The sequence below is a fragment of the Bufo bufo genome, chromosome 2 (genome assembly GCF_905171765.1).
Source record: "Bufo bufo chromosome 2, aBufBuf1.1, whole genome shotgun sequence".
Classification (NCBI taxonomy): Eukaryota; Metazoa; Chordata; class Amphibia; order Anura; family Bufonidae; genus Bufo; species Bufo bufo.
The window spans coordinates 339,887,487-339,901,806 of NC_053390.1; the positions used below are offsets into that span (position 1 = coordinate 339,887,487).

The following is a 14,320-nucleotide window of genomic DNA, read 5'->3' on the forward strand; positions in this document are numbered from 1 at the left end:
TGGAGCTTTACAGGGGGGTAATCAATGACAGGGGGGTGATCAGGGAGTCTATATGGGGTGATCACCACAGTCATTGATCACGCCCCTGTAAGGCTTCATTCAGACGTCCGGATGCGTTTTGCGGATCCGATCCATCTATCAGTGCATCCGTAAAAATCATGCGGACATCTGAATGGAGCTTTACAGGGGGGTGATCAATGACAGGGGGGTAATCAATGACAGGGGGGTGATCAGGGAGTCTATATGGGGTGATCACCACAGTCATTGATCATGCCCCTGTAAGGCTTCATTCAGACGTCCGGATGCGTTTTGCGGATCCGATCCATCTATCAGTGCATCCGTAAAAATCATGCGGACATCTGAATGGAGCTTTACAGGGGGGTGATCAGGGAGTCTATATGGGGTGATCACCACAGTCATTGATCATGCCCCTGTAAGGCTTCATTCAGACGTCCGGATGCGTTTTGCGGATCCGATCCATCTATCAGTGCATCCGTAAAAATCATGCGGACGTCTGAATGGAGCTTTACAGGGGGTAATCAATGACAGGGGGGTAATCAATGACAGGGGGGTGATCAGGGAGTCTATATGGGGTGATCACCACAGTCATTGATCACGCCCCTGTAAGGCTTCATTCAGACGTCCGGATGCGTTTTGCGGATCCGATCCATCTATCAATGGATCCGTAAAAATCATGCGGACGTCTGAATGGAGCTTTACAGGGGGTTGATCAATGACAGGGGGTAATCAATGACAGGGGGGTGATCAGGGAGTCTATATGGGGTGATCAGGGGTGATCAGGGGCTAATAAGGGGTTAATAAGTGACGGGGGGGGGGGGTGTAGTGTAGTGTAGTGGTGCTTGGTGCTACTTTACTGAGCTACCTGTGTCCTCTGGTGGTCGATCCAAACAAAGGGGACCACCAGAGGACCAGGTAGCAGGTATATTAGACGCTGTTATCAAAACAGCGTCTAATATACCTGTTAGGGGTTAAAAAAAACACATCTCCAGCCTGCCAGCGAACGATCGCCGCTGGCAGGCTGGAGATCAACTCTCTTACCTTCCGTTCCTGTGAGCGCGCGCCTGTGTGCGCGCGTTCACAGGAAGTCTCGCGTCTCGCGAGATGACGCATATATGCGTGACTGTGCGCAGCGCTGCCACCTCCGGAACGCGATCCTGCGTTAGGCGGTCCGGAGGTGGTTAAGGCCCCTTTCACACGGGCGAGTATTCCGTGCGGATGCGATGCGTGAGTTGAACCTGAGCACCTGTCATGTTTCCTGAGGTTCTACAATGGCCAGACAGTAAAAACACCCCACAAATGACCCCATTTCGGTAAGTACACACCCTAAGGTATTCGCTGATGGGCATAGTGAGTTCATAGAACTTTTTATTTTTTGTCACAAGTTAGCGGAATATGATGATTTTTTCTTTTTTTTTTTCTTTTCTTACAAAGTCTCATATTCCACTAACTTGTGACAAAAAATAAAAACTTCTTTGAACTCACTATGCCCATCACGAAATACCTTGGGGTCTCTTCTTTCCAAAATGGGGTCACTTGTGGGGTAGTAATACTGCCCTGGCATTCTAGGGGCCCAAATGTGTGGTAAGGAGTTTGAAATTAAATTCTGTAAAAAATGCGTTTTGCGGATCCGATCCATCTATCAGTGCATCCGTAAAAATCATGCGGACGTCTGAATGGAGCTTTACAGGGGGGTAATCAATGACAGGGGGGTGATCAGGGAGTCTATATGGGGTGATAACCACAGTCATTGATCATGCCCCTGTAAGGCTTCATTCAGACGTCCGGATGCGTTTTGCGGATCCGATCCATCTATCAGTGCATCCGTAAAAATCATGCGGACATCTGAATGGAGCTTTACAGGGGGGTAATCAATGACAGGGGGGTAATCAATGACAAGGGGGTGATCAGGAAGTCTATATGGGGTGATCACCACAGTCATTGATCACGCCCCTGTAAGGCTTCATTCAGACGTCCGGATGCGTTTTGCGGATCCGATCCATCTATCAGTGGATCCGTAAAAATCATGCGGACGTCTGAATGGAGCTTTACAGGGGGGTAATCAATGACAGGGGGGTGATCAGGGAGTCTATATGGGGTGATCACCACAGTCATTGATCACGCCCCTGTAAGGCTTCATTCAGACGTCCGGATGCGTTTTGCGGATCCGATCCATCTATCAGTGGATCCGTAAAAATCATGCGGACGTCTGAATGGAGCTTTACAGGGGGGTAATCAATGACAGGGGGGTGATCAGGGAGTCTATATGGGGTGATAACCACAGTCATTGATCATGCCCCTGTAAGGCTTCATTCAGACGACCGGATGCGTTTTGCGGATCCGATCTATCTATCAGTGCATCCGTAAAAATCATGCGGACATCTGAATGGAGCTTTACAGGGGGGTAATCAATGACAGGGGGGTGATCAGGGAGTCTATATGGGGTGATAACCACAGTCATTGATCATGCCCCTGTAAGGCTTCATTCAGACGTCCGGATGCGTTTTGCGGATCCGATCTATCTATCAGTGCATCCGTAAAAATCATGCGGACATCTGAATGGAGCTTTACAGGGGGGTAATCAATGACAGGGGGGTAATCAATGACAGGGGGGTGATCAGAGAGTCTATATGGGGTGATCACCACAGTCATTGATCACGCCCCTGTAAGGCTTCATTCAGACGTCCGGATGCGTTTTGCGGATCCGATCCATCTATCAGTGGATCCATAAAAATCATGCGGACGTCTGAATGGAGCTTTACAGGGGGGTAATCAATGACAGGGGGGTGATCAGGGAGTCTATATGGGGTGATCACCACAGTCATTGATCATGCCCCTTGTAAGGCTTCATTCAGACGTCCGGATGCGTTTTGCGGATCCGATCCATCTATCAGTGCATCCGTAAAAATCATGCGGACATCTGAATGGAGCTTTACAGGGGGGTGATCAGGGAGTCTATATGGGGTGATCACCACAGTCATTGATCACGCCCCTGTAAGGCTTCATTCAGACGTCCGGATGCGTTTTGCGGATCCGATCCATCTATCAGTGCATCCGTAAAAATCATGCAGACATCTGAATGGAGCTTTACAGGGGGGTAATCAATGACAGGGGGGTGATCAGGGAGTCTATATGGGGTGATAACCACAGTCATTGATCATGCCCCTGTAAGGCTTCATTCAGACGTCCGGATGCGTTTTGCGGATCCGATCCATCTATCAGTGCATCCGTAAAAATCATGCGGACATCTGAATGGAGCTTTACAGGGGGGTAATCAATGACAGGGGTGTAATCAATGACAGGGGGGTGATCAGGGAGTCTATATGGGGTGATCACCACAGTCATTGATCACGCCCCTGTAAGGCTTCATTCAGACGTCCGGATGCGTTTTGCGGATCCGATCCATCTATCAGTGCATCCGTAAAAATCATGCGGACGTCTGAATGGAGCTTTACAGGGGGGTAATCAATGACAGGGGTGTAATCAATGACAGGGGGGTGATCAGGAAGTCTATATGGGGTGATCACCACAGTCATTGATCACGCCCCTGTAAGGCTTCATTCAGACGTCCGGATGCGTTTTGCGGATCCGATCCATCTATCAGTGGATCCGTAAAAATCATGCGGACGTCTAAATGGAGCTTTACAGGGGGGTAATCAATGACAGGGGGGTGATCAGGGAGTCTATATGGGGTGATCACCACAGTCATTGATCACGCCCCTGTAAGGCTTCATTCAGACGTCCGGATGCGTTTTGCGGATCCGATCCATCTATCAGTGGATCCGTAAAAATCATGCGGACATCTGAATGGAGCTTTACAGGGGGGTGATCAATGACAGGGGGGTAATCAATGACAGGGGGGTGATCAGGGAGTCTATATGGGGTGATCACCACAGTCATTGATCACGCCCCTGTAAGGCTTCATTCAGACGTCCGGATGCGTTTTGCGGATCCGATCCATCTATCAGTGGATCCGTAAAAATCATGCGGACGTCTGAATGGAGCTTTACAGGGGGGTAATCAATGACAGGGGGGTGATCAGGGAGTCTATATGGGGTGATAACCACAGTCATTGATCATGCCCCTGTAAGGCTTCATTCAGACGTCCGGATGCGTTTTGCGGATCCGATCCATCTATCAGTGCATCCGTAAAAATCATGCGGACATCTGAATGGAGCTTTACAGGGGGGTAATCAATGACAGGGGGGTAATCAATGACAAGGGGGTGATCAGGAAGTCTATATGGGGTGATCACCACAGTCATTGATCACGCCCCTGTAAGGCTTCATTCAGACGTCCGGATGCGTTTTGCGGATCCGATCCATCTATCAGTGGATCCGTAAAAATCATGCGGACATCTGAATGGAGCTTTACAGGGGGGTAATCAATGACAGGGGGGTGATCAGGGAGTCTATATGGGGTGATCACCACAGTCATTGATCACGCCCCTGTAAGGCTTCATTCAGACGTCCGGATGCGTTTTGCGGATCCGATCCATCTATCAGTGGATCCGTAAAAATCATGCGGACGTCTGAATGGAGCTTTACAGGGGGGTAATCAATGACAGGGGGGTGATCAGGGAGTCTATATGGGGTGATCACCACAGTCATTGATCACGCCCCTGTAAGGCTTCATTCAGACTTCCGGATGCGTTTTGCGGATCCGATCCATCTATCAGTGCATCCGTAAAAATCATGCGGACATCTGAATGGAGCTTTACAGGGGGGTGATCAATGACAGGGGGGTAATCAATGACAGGGGGGTGATCAGGGAGTCTATATGGGGTGATCACCACAGTCATTGATCATGCCCCTGTAAGGCTTCATTCAGACGTCCGGATGCGTTTTGCGGATCCGATCCATCTATCAGTGCATCCGTAAAAATCATGCTGACATCTGAATGGAGCTTTACAGGGGGGTGATCAGGGAGTCTATATGGGGTGATCACCACAGTCATTGATCATGCCCCTGTAAGGCTTCATTCAGACGTCCGGTAGCGTTTTGCGGATCCGATCCATCTATCAGTGGATCCGTAAAAATCATGCGGACGTCTGAATGGAGCTTTACAGGGGGTAATCAATGACAGGGGCGTAATCAATGACAGGGGGGTGATCAGGGAGTCTATATGGGGTGATCACCACAGTCATTGATCACGCCCCTGTAAGGCTTCATTCAGACGTCCGGATGCGTTTTGCGGATCCGATCCATCTATCAGTGGATCCGTAAAAATCATGCGGACATCTGAATGGAGCTTTACAGGGGGGTGATCAATGACAGGGGGGTAATCAATGACAGGGGGGTGATCAGGGAGTCTATATGGGGTGATCACCACAGTCATTGATCACGCCCCTGTAAGGCTTCATTCAGACGTCCGGATGCGTTTTGCGGATCCGATCCATCTATCAATAAATCCGTAAAAATCATGCAGACGTCTGAATGGAGCTTTACAGGGGGTTGATCAATGACAGGGGGTAATCAATGACAGGGGGGTGATCAGGGAGTCTATATGGGGTGATCAGGGGTGATCAGGGGCTAATAAGGGGTTAATAAGTGACGGGGGGGGGGGTTGTAGTGTAGTGTAGTGGTGCTTGGTGGTACTTTACTGAGCTACCTGTGTCCTCTGGTGGTCGATCCAAACAAAGGGGACCACCAGAGGACCAGGTAGCAGGTATATTAGACGCTGTTATCAAAACAGCGTCTAATATACCTGTTAGGGGTTAAAAAAAACACATCTCCAGCCTGCCAGCGAACGATCGCCGCTGGCAGGCTGGAGATCAACTCTCTTACCTTCCGTTCCTGTGAGCGCGCGCGCCTGTGTGCGCGCGTTCACAGGAAGTCTCGCGTCTTCCGAGATGACGCATATATGCGTGACTGTGCGCAGCGCTGCCACCTCCGGAACGCGATCCTGCGTTAGGCGGTCCGGAGGTGGTTAAGGCCCCTTTCACACGGGCGAGTATTCCGTGCGGATGCGATGCGTGAGTTGAACGCATTGCACCCGCACTGAATCCCGACCCATTCATTTCTATGGGGCTGTTCACATGAGCGGTGATTTTCACGCATCACTTGTGCATTGCGTGAAAATCGCAGCATGATCTATATTCTTTTTCATGCAACGCAGGCCCCATAGAAGTGAATGGGGTTGCGTGAAAATCGCAAGCATCCGCAAGCAAGTGCGGATGCGGTGCGATTTTCACGCACGGTTGCTAGGAGACGATCGGGATGGAGACCCGATCATTATTATTTTCCCTTATAACATGGTTATAAGGGAAAATATCAGCATTCTGAATACAGAATGCATAGTAAAATAGCGCTGGAGGGGTTAAAAAAACAAAAAAAAATTTTTTAACTCACCTTAGTCCACTTGATCGCGCTGCCGGATTCTTGTCTGTCTCCTTCTTTGCTGAACAGAACCTGTGGTGACGTCACTCCGGTCATCACATGGTCCATCACATGATCTTTTACCATGGTGATGGATCATGTGATGGATCATGTGATGACCACAGGTCCTGTTCCTGCAATGAATGCTCACCACAGGTCCTGTTCAGCAAAGAAGGAGACAGACGAGAAGCCGGGCAGCGCGATCAAGTGGACTAAGGTGAGTTAAATTATAATTTTTTTAACCCCTCCAGCTCTATTTTACTATGCATTCTGTATTCAGAATGCTATTATTTTCCCTTATAACCATGTTATAAGGGAAAATAATACAATCTACACAACCCCGATCCCAAGCCCGAACTTCTGTGAAGAAGTTCGGGTTTGGGTACCAAACATGTGCGATTTTTCTCACGTGAGTGCAAAACGCATTACAATGTTTTGCACTCGCGCGGAAAAATCGCGCGTGTTCCCGCAACGCACCCGCACCTTTTCCCGCAACGCCCATGTAAAAGAGGCCTTAAAGTCATGATTCCTCCCTGCTTCTTGCTTGTGGGCCAATGAGTCATTGGCCCACAAGCAAGAAGCAGGGAGGAATCATGTTTTCACTCGGCAATTGAAAAATTTGCAATAAAAAAATTGGCATTACGAAAATTCGCAATAAAAAAAATCTCGAATATTCGAAATTACGAATATATAATCACTATATTCTAAATATCCGAATTACCGAATTACCTATATTCGCGATAAAAATTTGAAATTCGAATATTCGTGATCAACACTAATGGAAATCACAGACCAAAAGACAGATGTGTGAATGAGGTATAACACTGATCCCAGGATAGAGTCTTGATGGACATCAACAGAGAGAAGCAAGAGGAGGAGGTGATGTGCTACAGTGAGACACTATGGGCCAGATTTATCATTAGCTCAGGTCAGAATAATGGAGTGAAAAAGTCCCAAAAATAGTCCAAAACGCTAAAACTGCGCACAATTTCACTCCAGTGAGGACCATGCTTATCTTATAAGACTTTTTAATAGAACATGCGACTTTTTCATAAAAACGTGCGACTTTTGTAAAGCTGCTTACTGACGGATAAACTGCTACCGTCAAACCACATTTATTACAGTCTTAAAGGGCCGATCATAAATCTGACTTGGCTAAAACTGACTTTAGCCATATGTGAAAGTGAAGTGAGCTGTCAGAGTAATGATAAATCTGGCCCTATGACTATAACTGTAGCGATGCATGATACATAGTTGCCAACTGTCCTAAAATTTGACTGGACTGTGCCTGAAGTCCTGGCATATTGTGCTGACCCAGGCCATAAATGGATGGGTAAGTATGGTCATATGACAGGTGCTATAGTTGTATATACATGAGAATTGTCAGTAAATATGATATGACTGGTACTAGAAGAAATGTATCCAGTATGGCCATTTCTGCCATTACAGACTATTTATTACAGGCCTCGACTGCTGCTAGTAGACTTTCTAGCCTGCCCCTGCTGTATCCAGCCCACCACTGTTTTACTCTATGCCTTGCAGGGGATGCCAGGCAACCCAGCGCTCAGTGATATCCTCCCTTCTCCTTCTCTTTCCCATGCAGGTATCACCCTAGAATGTACTGAATAGAAGGCCACCTATTCCCCAAGTGCAGCGGGCTCCTCCTGCTCAAACAATTTTAGATTTTGGAAAACAGAAGATTTTAGATTTTGCTGGCATTTGAATTATCAAGCAGTTGAAGGATGAAGCAGCTGCCAAAGAGGATCTCTAGTCCTCCAGAAGTAGGAGGAGGGAAGGAGAAGATGGCAGTACCAGAAAGACAGGACAGAGCAAGAGTGAAAAATGGAGAGATAGCAAACCCATGGCACAAAGTAACCACCATGTAAGTAGTGCCCGTCACACAGCATTGTTTATAAAAACACATGCCAAAGAATTTGGAAGAGAGGGTACGTAATGAACCCAGGAGCCGTGCATGGTTCATACATGGTGGTGTCAGCCAATCTGAATGGTTAGACAGAAGATGGGGGGGCTTCACCTTTTTCCTCCAGCAAAGGTCACACCCTAGGCCCTTTAATCTGAAAGGGTCCAAAAGGTCCATATGTCCCATATGAGTAGACCAGTGCTGTACACCACACATGATAGTTCAAGGCCCTGTTAAGTATTTTACATTGGAGCCCAGGAGCTTGAAGTTAGTCATCTAGATTTAGGGCTCATGCACACGATCGTATATATTTTGTGATCTGCAAAACATGGATGCTCAAAAAAAACGGATGCTACCTGTGTGACATCCGTGTGACATCCGTATTTTTTGAGAATCCATTGTAACAATGCATGTCCTTGTCCGCTATTGTAACAAAGCCTGTCCTTGTAGAATGGACTTGCAGACATTTAGATACTGAATGCACATAGAGTCATTTAGTTTTTTTTTGCGGGCCCATTGAAATGAATGGTTCTACATTAGGGCCACCAAAAAAATAAGGAACCGACACGGACAAAAAATACGTTCATGTCCATGAGCCCTTAGAGAGGATTTCTAATAAAGACATGTTTCCGCTCAGTCAAACCATAAGTTTTATGACTATAGATCTTGAAACTGGTGCTGGTGACAAGAATAACAAGAGGAGACTCCATCCTCCTGGTCTTTCTCCGATATAGTCTCTGTAGTTCTAATCTGATATATAGGCAGGTAAGGAATGGGAAATGAAATGCTGCAGTCAAGATTTTTTTATTTTTTTTATTTTTTAGGGAAAAAGGGGAGGGAAGAAAAGGGGAAGGGAAGATAATTTTTTATTTTTTGGGAAACATTTTGTATTTTTTTATTTTTTTATGGAGGGGGATTAGGGAGAGAAAGGGAAAGGAGAAATGAGGAAGGGAAGTTTTTTTAAAGTTTTTTTGTTTTTGGGGAAGGGTTAAAATTTTCAGTTTTTTTTTTTTCCTGGCGGGTGGCAGTACAGGATGGTGCTTGACGGTTCGCCTTCACACTGGCTCTTTTTCCAGAGGCTCTCTAGATTTCATTTTCCTCCAGAACATGCAGATGCTGAAAAAAGAAAATCTATCAGTTATTTGATATTTGCTACTTACATGTCAGCTCTGAGTGAAATGTGTGCACAGATCCTCCAATGTTTTTTCTTACATAAGCTGCTTATCAGTCCACTGACATTATAACATGTCTGGCCTTGTAATATGCGCCAAATTTATCATGAAGCGTTCAGTATTGTGATAAATCTGGAGCATCTAGTGACTGCCTGGACTAAGTTTACACTGTGTAATGTGTAATATTTATCTAAAATACTACGCCTGTTCCACAGAGTATCTTATAGATGCTACCTACCATATGCCAGCGATCAGCATGATGGTGACGGACCCGGCCACAGATATTGCTATGAGGGAAGCATTGTTGTTCCGCAGCTCCTCTAGAAGTGGCGGCTCAGGCGCTGTGATGTCAAGCACATCAGGAAGTGTAGGGCGAGGATGGTATTTTTTTGTCGCCTGTTCCGATTCGCTGATAACTAAATGAAGAAAACAATTACATTAATAGTTAATTCCATGAAGAAAACGATAATGACATTGTAGTGTATCTTATACATGAAAGACCATGAAATATATGTCAGAATATCAGAATCGTCTGCATCATGGAGGCTCAGAAGCACTGTCAAAACCAAAAGTGGCTCCAAAATACAGAAATGGCTAAAATCTTTCAATTATATTTTTTTCCTTACAAATACTAATTTAAAATAACCCCACATTATAGGTGACAATTCAGATTTTCAGAACTAGATCCTTTCTCACTAATTATCACCCACAAGTAGATATGAATCCCGCGTATCTAAGAATTACCACTCAGCATAGTGCCAGTAATAATATGTCCTTACCTGCCACGTTATAGGTGATCTTACTCACTGGCACCTCAGAGTCCAGGATGGTGGTACACGTGTACCGTCCGGAGTCCCCCATCTGTACGCCCTTGATCACTAGATAGGGCTCCCGGGTGATTTTGGGATTGTGTTCACGAGGCTATAGAAAAATTATGGAGAATTATTAGAGCCTCAGATATCACAACTATTTATAATATAATATTTGTAATTTATCATAGTCATATCATTAAGACAAAAATTTTGAAAATTACTGATGATAATTTGCTGACATGACAGAAAGTCAGATTTTAGACCATATTGAGCAGCCTGGTGATGATATTGGGTGAAAGGACTTTCTGCTAAGTGGTTTTTGAGTAATGAAAGGAATAAGTTTGGGAAGCGCTGCCTTAACATTATGGTCGTATAACTCAAACTGAACAATCTCCCAATTTTACCCTTATTTTCTTGGAAATCTGCATTGTACTTACCAGGGTGAACACGTTGTTATAGGTGTCCTCCAGCCTTGCGTACCATTCAAAAGTACAGTCCAGAATTAGTTCTTCATATTCTGGGATTTTTATATTTATCTCTAGAAAAACAGGAAAATGAAAAAAGATATTATAGAAGTAATTGTGTAGATATTCTGTCCTACATTTAGGGGTTGTCTCAATAACACGTCTCCTTCTATAAGACCTAATAGGAAATATGGGCATCATAGAGGAGACTGATAGTAACTGGTTATATTCTGCTATCTCCTCACCTCCACAGTTTACAGTCTCTGCCAGGTGAGACTTGTGATCTTTACATGGAGAGCAGGACCGTCCAGTTTTCAGATCTGAGAAAAGAAGAAAGAAATGAAATGTGAGCCAAGCATTAAAGACACTTATAATATTAGAATAAATATGATAATCATGTGCTGGTATCTAGCACCCCTCTGTCACCTGCACATGGACAGTATACTGTACAGGCTGCCACAAATCACCCTTCTAGCCTGCTTATGGACTGAATCATATTAATTTAAATATCCTCCTGTTTTGGGAAGTCTGATGTATACCAGTGACTGGTATATTTAGTGTACGGTGAGGATTTGGGGTCCTATATATTTACTAATGTACTATATTAATGTAGATGTAAGAATAGAAACTTCTACTTTACCGAAACATCTGTTGGAGGTGCACAGGCAGCTGCATCTCTCCAAGTAGTCTGTGAAAAGAGGAGACATCATATAATAGTCAGCGAGTGCTGTGTAAAGTGCCTATGTAGTGCTGCTCACCTCTGTATAATAGGCACAGTACCCACAGTTTACATATAGTTTACACACACTAGTGGGAAAGGTCCATTGGCATTCATTATATAGTGTAATTCTAGTTCCTCTGGCCTATGATAGAAATCTTATACTGTACCTTGATTTTTTGGAGGGCCCCCGGCGCAGACAACCTTCTCCTCAGCGCAGGTCTGACAGTTGATGTAGGTTTGCACCATTAATCCTGAGGAAATGCACTCATGTTATAACCTTCCAATCTTATAGATAATAATAATAATGACAAGAAGCTGAATCTGGTATAAAATGTACTTACCACAGCTGTCTGCACCTGAGGAATGGAGAAGAAAGAAGACATTACTGACCGTTCTCATTGTCAGACTCATAAACCTCTAATCTCTGGGTCTCCTTATTATTACATGATGTCAGTGCCTCTGTGTTCATCACTTTGTTTTCTAGATTTCCATTGACAGAAATCTCTGAGCCGCCCCAGAACGGTCCGGGCCTCTATAGAGCGCAGAAGCTCCTAGTGCAAACATCCCTGGCAGCCAATCAGATGTCGGCTTTCATATGTCCAGTACAGGGTAGGAGATAACAGCAGTGATCTGATTGGTGGCTGTGGGGATCTCTAGTTTGGGTGTACATTACTTTTACTACATGAGGCCTGTGTGTAATACATTTATATGTCATATTATAGCACGTGTTATATCTAGAAGAACTCACCTTGTTTATTTGGACACCTCCCTAAAAGTGAGAAATGAAGAAAAGCAGAATTACTAATAGAAAACAATAGAGAACAGAAATCCCCTGTATATGAGGGCTCTATCTATAACACTGCAATAATACAAAAGAAAACTGCACGCATAGCAATTCCCAGTATAGAACATTTTATTACAATCGCTCCCTCCTGTCACTAGGCTGTAGGGAAAGGAAAACAAGCGGAAAACATCCTCTCTGACAACCTACCAGACACGTAGAAGATAAGTACAATGGTAGACAGAAGAAGATTCCACTTACGTTGGTTTGAGTCCTGGACGATAACCTTGAGCTTTTCTTTGAGTCGCTGGAAATGGAGTCCAATGATGTGAAGAAGCTGGATCTCTAAGATATATAAAGAGGAGAAGAATGAGAGTCCGATCCCCTCATCTATCAGTCTGAGCCCCCAACACACTAATTCCTATTAATAAGAGAAGTAGAATTTCCACCTACGTATAAAAAATTGTACTTACCCTTAAAATCTATATCCTGGATGACGTCCACAGATTTTTTATATTCAGACGCAATTTCGGATATAGCATATTTATCTGGAGGGAAAATAATGGTACAATAATTATCTATCTATCTATAGATTATATGAAATAGAGATAATAATAATAATAATATAATTACCCAGTATGCCGACTTCATCCTCAAGGTAGTTCAGGACTTTTTTTTCTGTGACTTTGGCAAACCGCTTGATGTTGACATAGGCTTCTATCGAGTCAATGTCATCGACTTGGCTTTTGATAAAGGTGTTGAATTCTTCCATAGCCATTTTCCCTCTGGAGTCGCATGGTATGCAACAGAGAGACTGTCCGATGAAGACAGATGTTACAAGCAGTAGAAGCCACATGGTCTGGATAGAACCAGACATCTTTAGTAAAATCGCTTCCTGTAGCAAATAATCACTAAGGACGCAAGAGAGCAGAACTATGTCCCACTGAGAAGACAACAGCACTGCACAGATTAAAGCATCAGGCGCCGGTTAAGGGACAAGGTCTTTATGACATCATCAGAATATGCAGATGAGGCTCTGAAACAAGCAATTGGATTGGTGGAAAATGTGATTATGACACCACCAGAATATGCAAATGAGGCTCTGGAACACATAAACTATTGGATTGGTGGAAAATTTGACTGTGATAATATCATATGAATATGCAAATTAGGCTCCAAAACAAATAAGCCATTGCATTGGTGGAAAATGTAATTATGACATCATCATATGCAAATGATTCTCTGGAACATGAGTTGTTAGAAGGAGTAAATAAGTATGTTCACAAAAAAATACTTTTTTTTAAATATCACAAATAATACATATAATGACATTCTTTACAGAATATACATATCAAACATGGTTCACAGAATGATGTACCCAGGGGCATAGCGGGGGAAGGGGGGGAGGGCTGTTGCAAGTGGGTGAATATGCCCTGGGTGCCGAGGATGGAGGAGGCACCTGGGCGGGCACAGTCTTCTGAACATGTCTCGCATGACATCACAACAAAGAGGTTTCAGATGGTGGAAGCGGAGCACCGGAGCTGCCTGCTGCATTGAGTCAGTCTATACGGGAGCTGCACCTCTACCTCTTCTCCTCTCCACTCACTCAGGGCCGGTTCTAGGTGAAATGGGGCCCTGGGGCGAAAAACAATAAGGGCCTCACCCCCATGACACTTGATGACTTTTACAGAAGAAACTGTATATTGTGGGGCACAGTGTAGGCTATATGTGTATAACAAACATATTTCATATGAAAACTTACAATAACTTGGCTTGGCCCTTGGGGATCTCGGACACCACTTCCACACTTTGGCCAGGGGCTCGGCGGAGCTGATGTGTTTTATCCTAATGAGAAAGATTTCATAATAAGGATTTGGAGAAGGGACAGAGGGATAGCAGAGCAGGGAGAGGCTGGTACTGCTACTAGGGGGCTCATACCATGGGGGATTAATAAAGCCCACCATAATGCCCCCCCAGTAGTAATAATTCTCCTTATAATGTGACAGTGCAAAAAATACCCCCTTGTAATGCCCCCAGTTGAACTAATGTCCCCA

The 14,320-nt window shown here is 44.8% G+C and overlaps 2 long non-coding RNA genes across 2 annotated transcripts; both read right to left on the minus strand.

The window, feature by feature from the left end:
* Positions 1 to 9,808: 9,808 nt before the first annotated feature.
* Positions 9,809 to 10,768, minus strand: LOC120991501. The gene is made up of 3 exons (XR_005776693.1): positions 10,738 to 10,768; positions 10,268 to 10,409; positions 9,809 to 9,904 (listed from the first exon to the last, which is right to left on the minus strand). It is a non-coding gene; the product is annotated as an uncharacterized LOC120991501 (long non-coding RNA).
* Positions 10,769 to 10,776: 8 nt separating this feature from the next.
* LOC120991502 lies at positions 10,777 to 11,673 on the minus strand. Its single transcript, XR_005776694.1, has 4 exons — positions 11,653 to 11,673; positions 11,405 to 11,452; positions 11,010 to 11,084; positions 10,777 to 10,838 (listed from the first exon to the last, which is right to left on the minus strand). It is a non-coding gene; the product is annotated as an uncharacterized LOC120991502 (long non-coding RNA).
* Between the last annotated feature and the right edge of the window lie 2,647 nt (positions 11,674 to 14,320).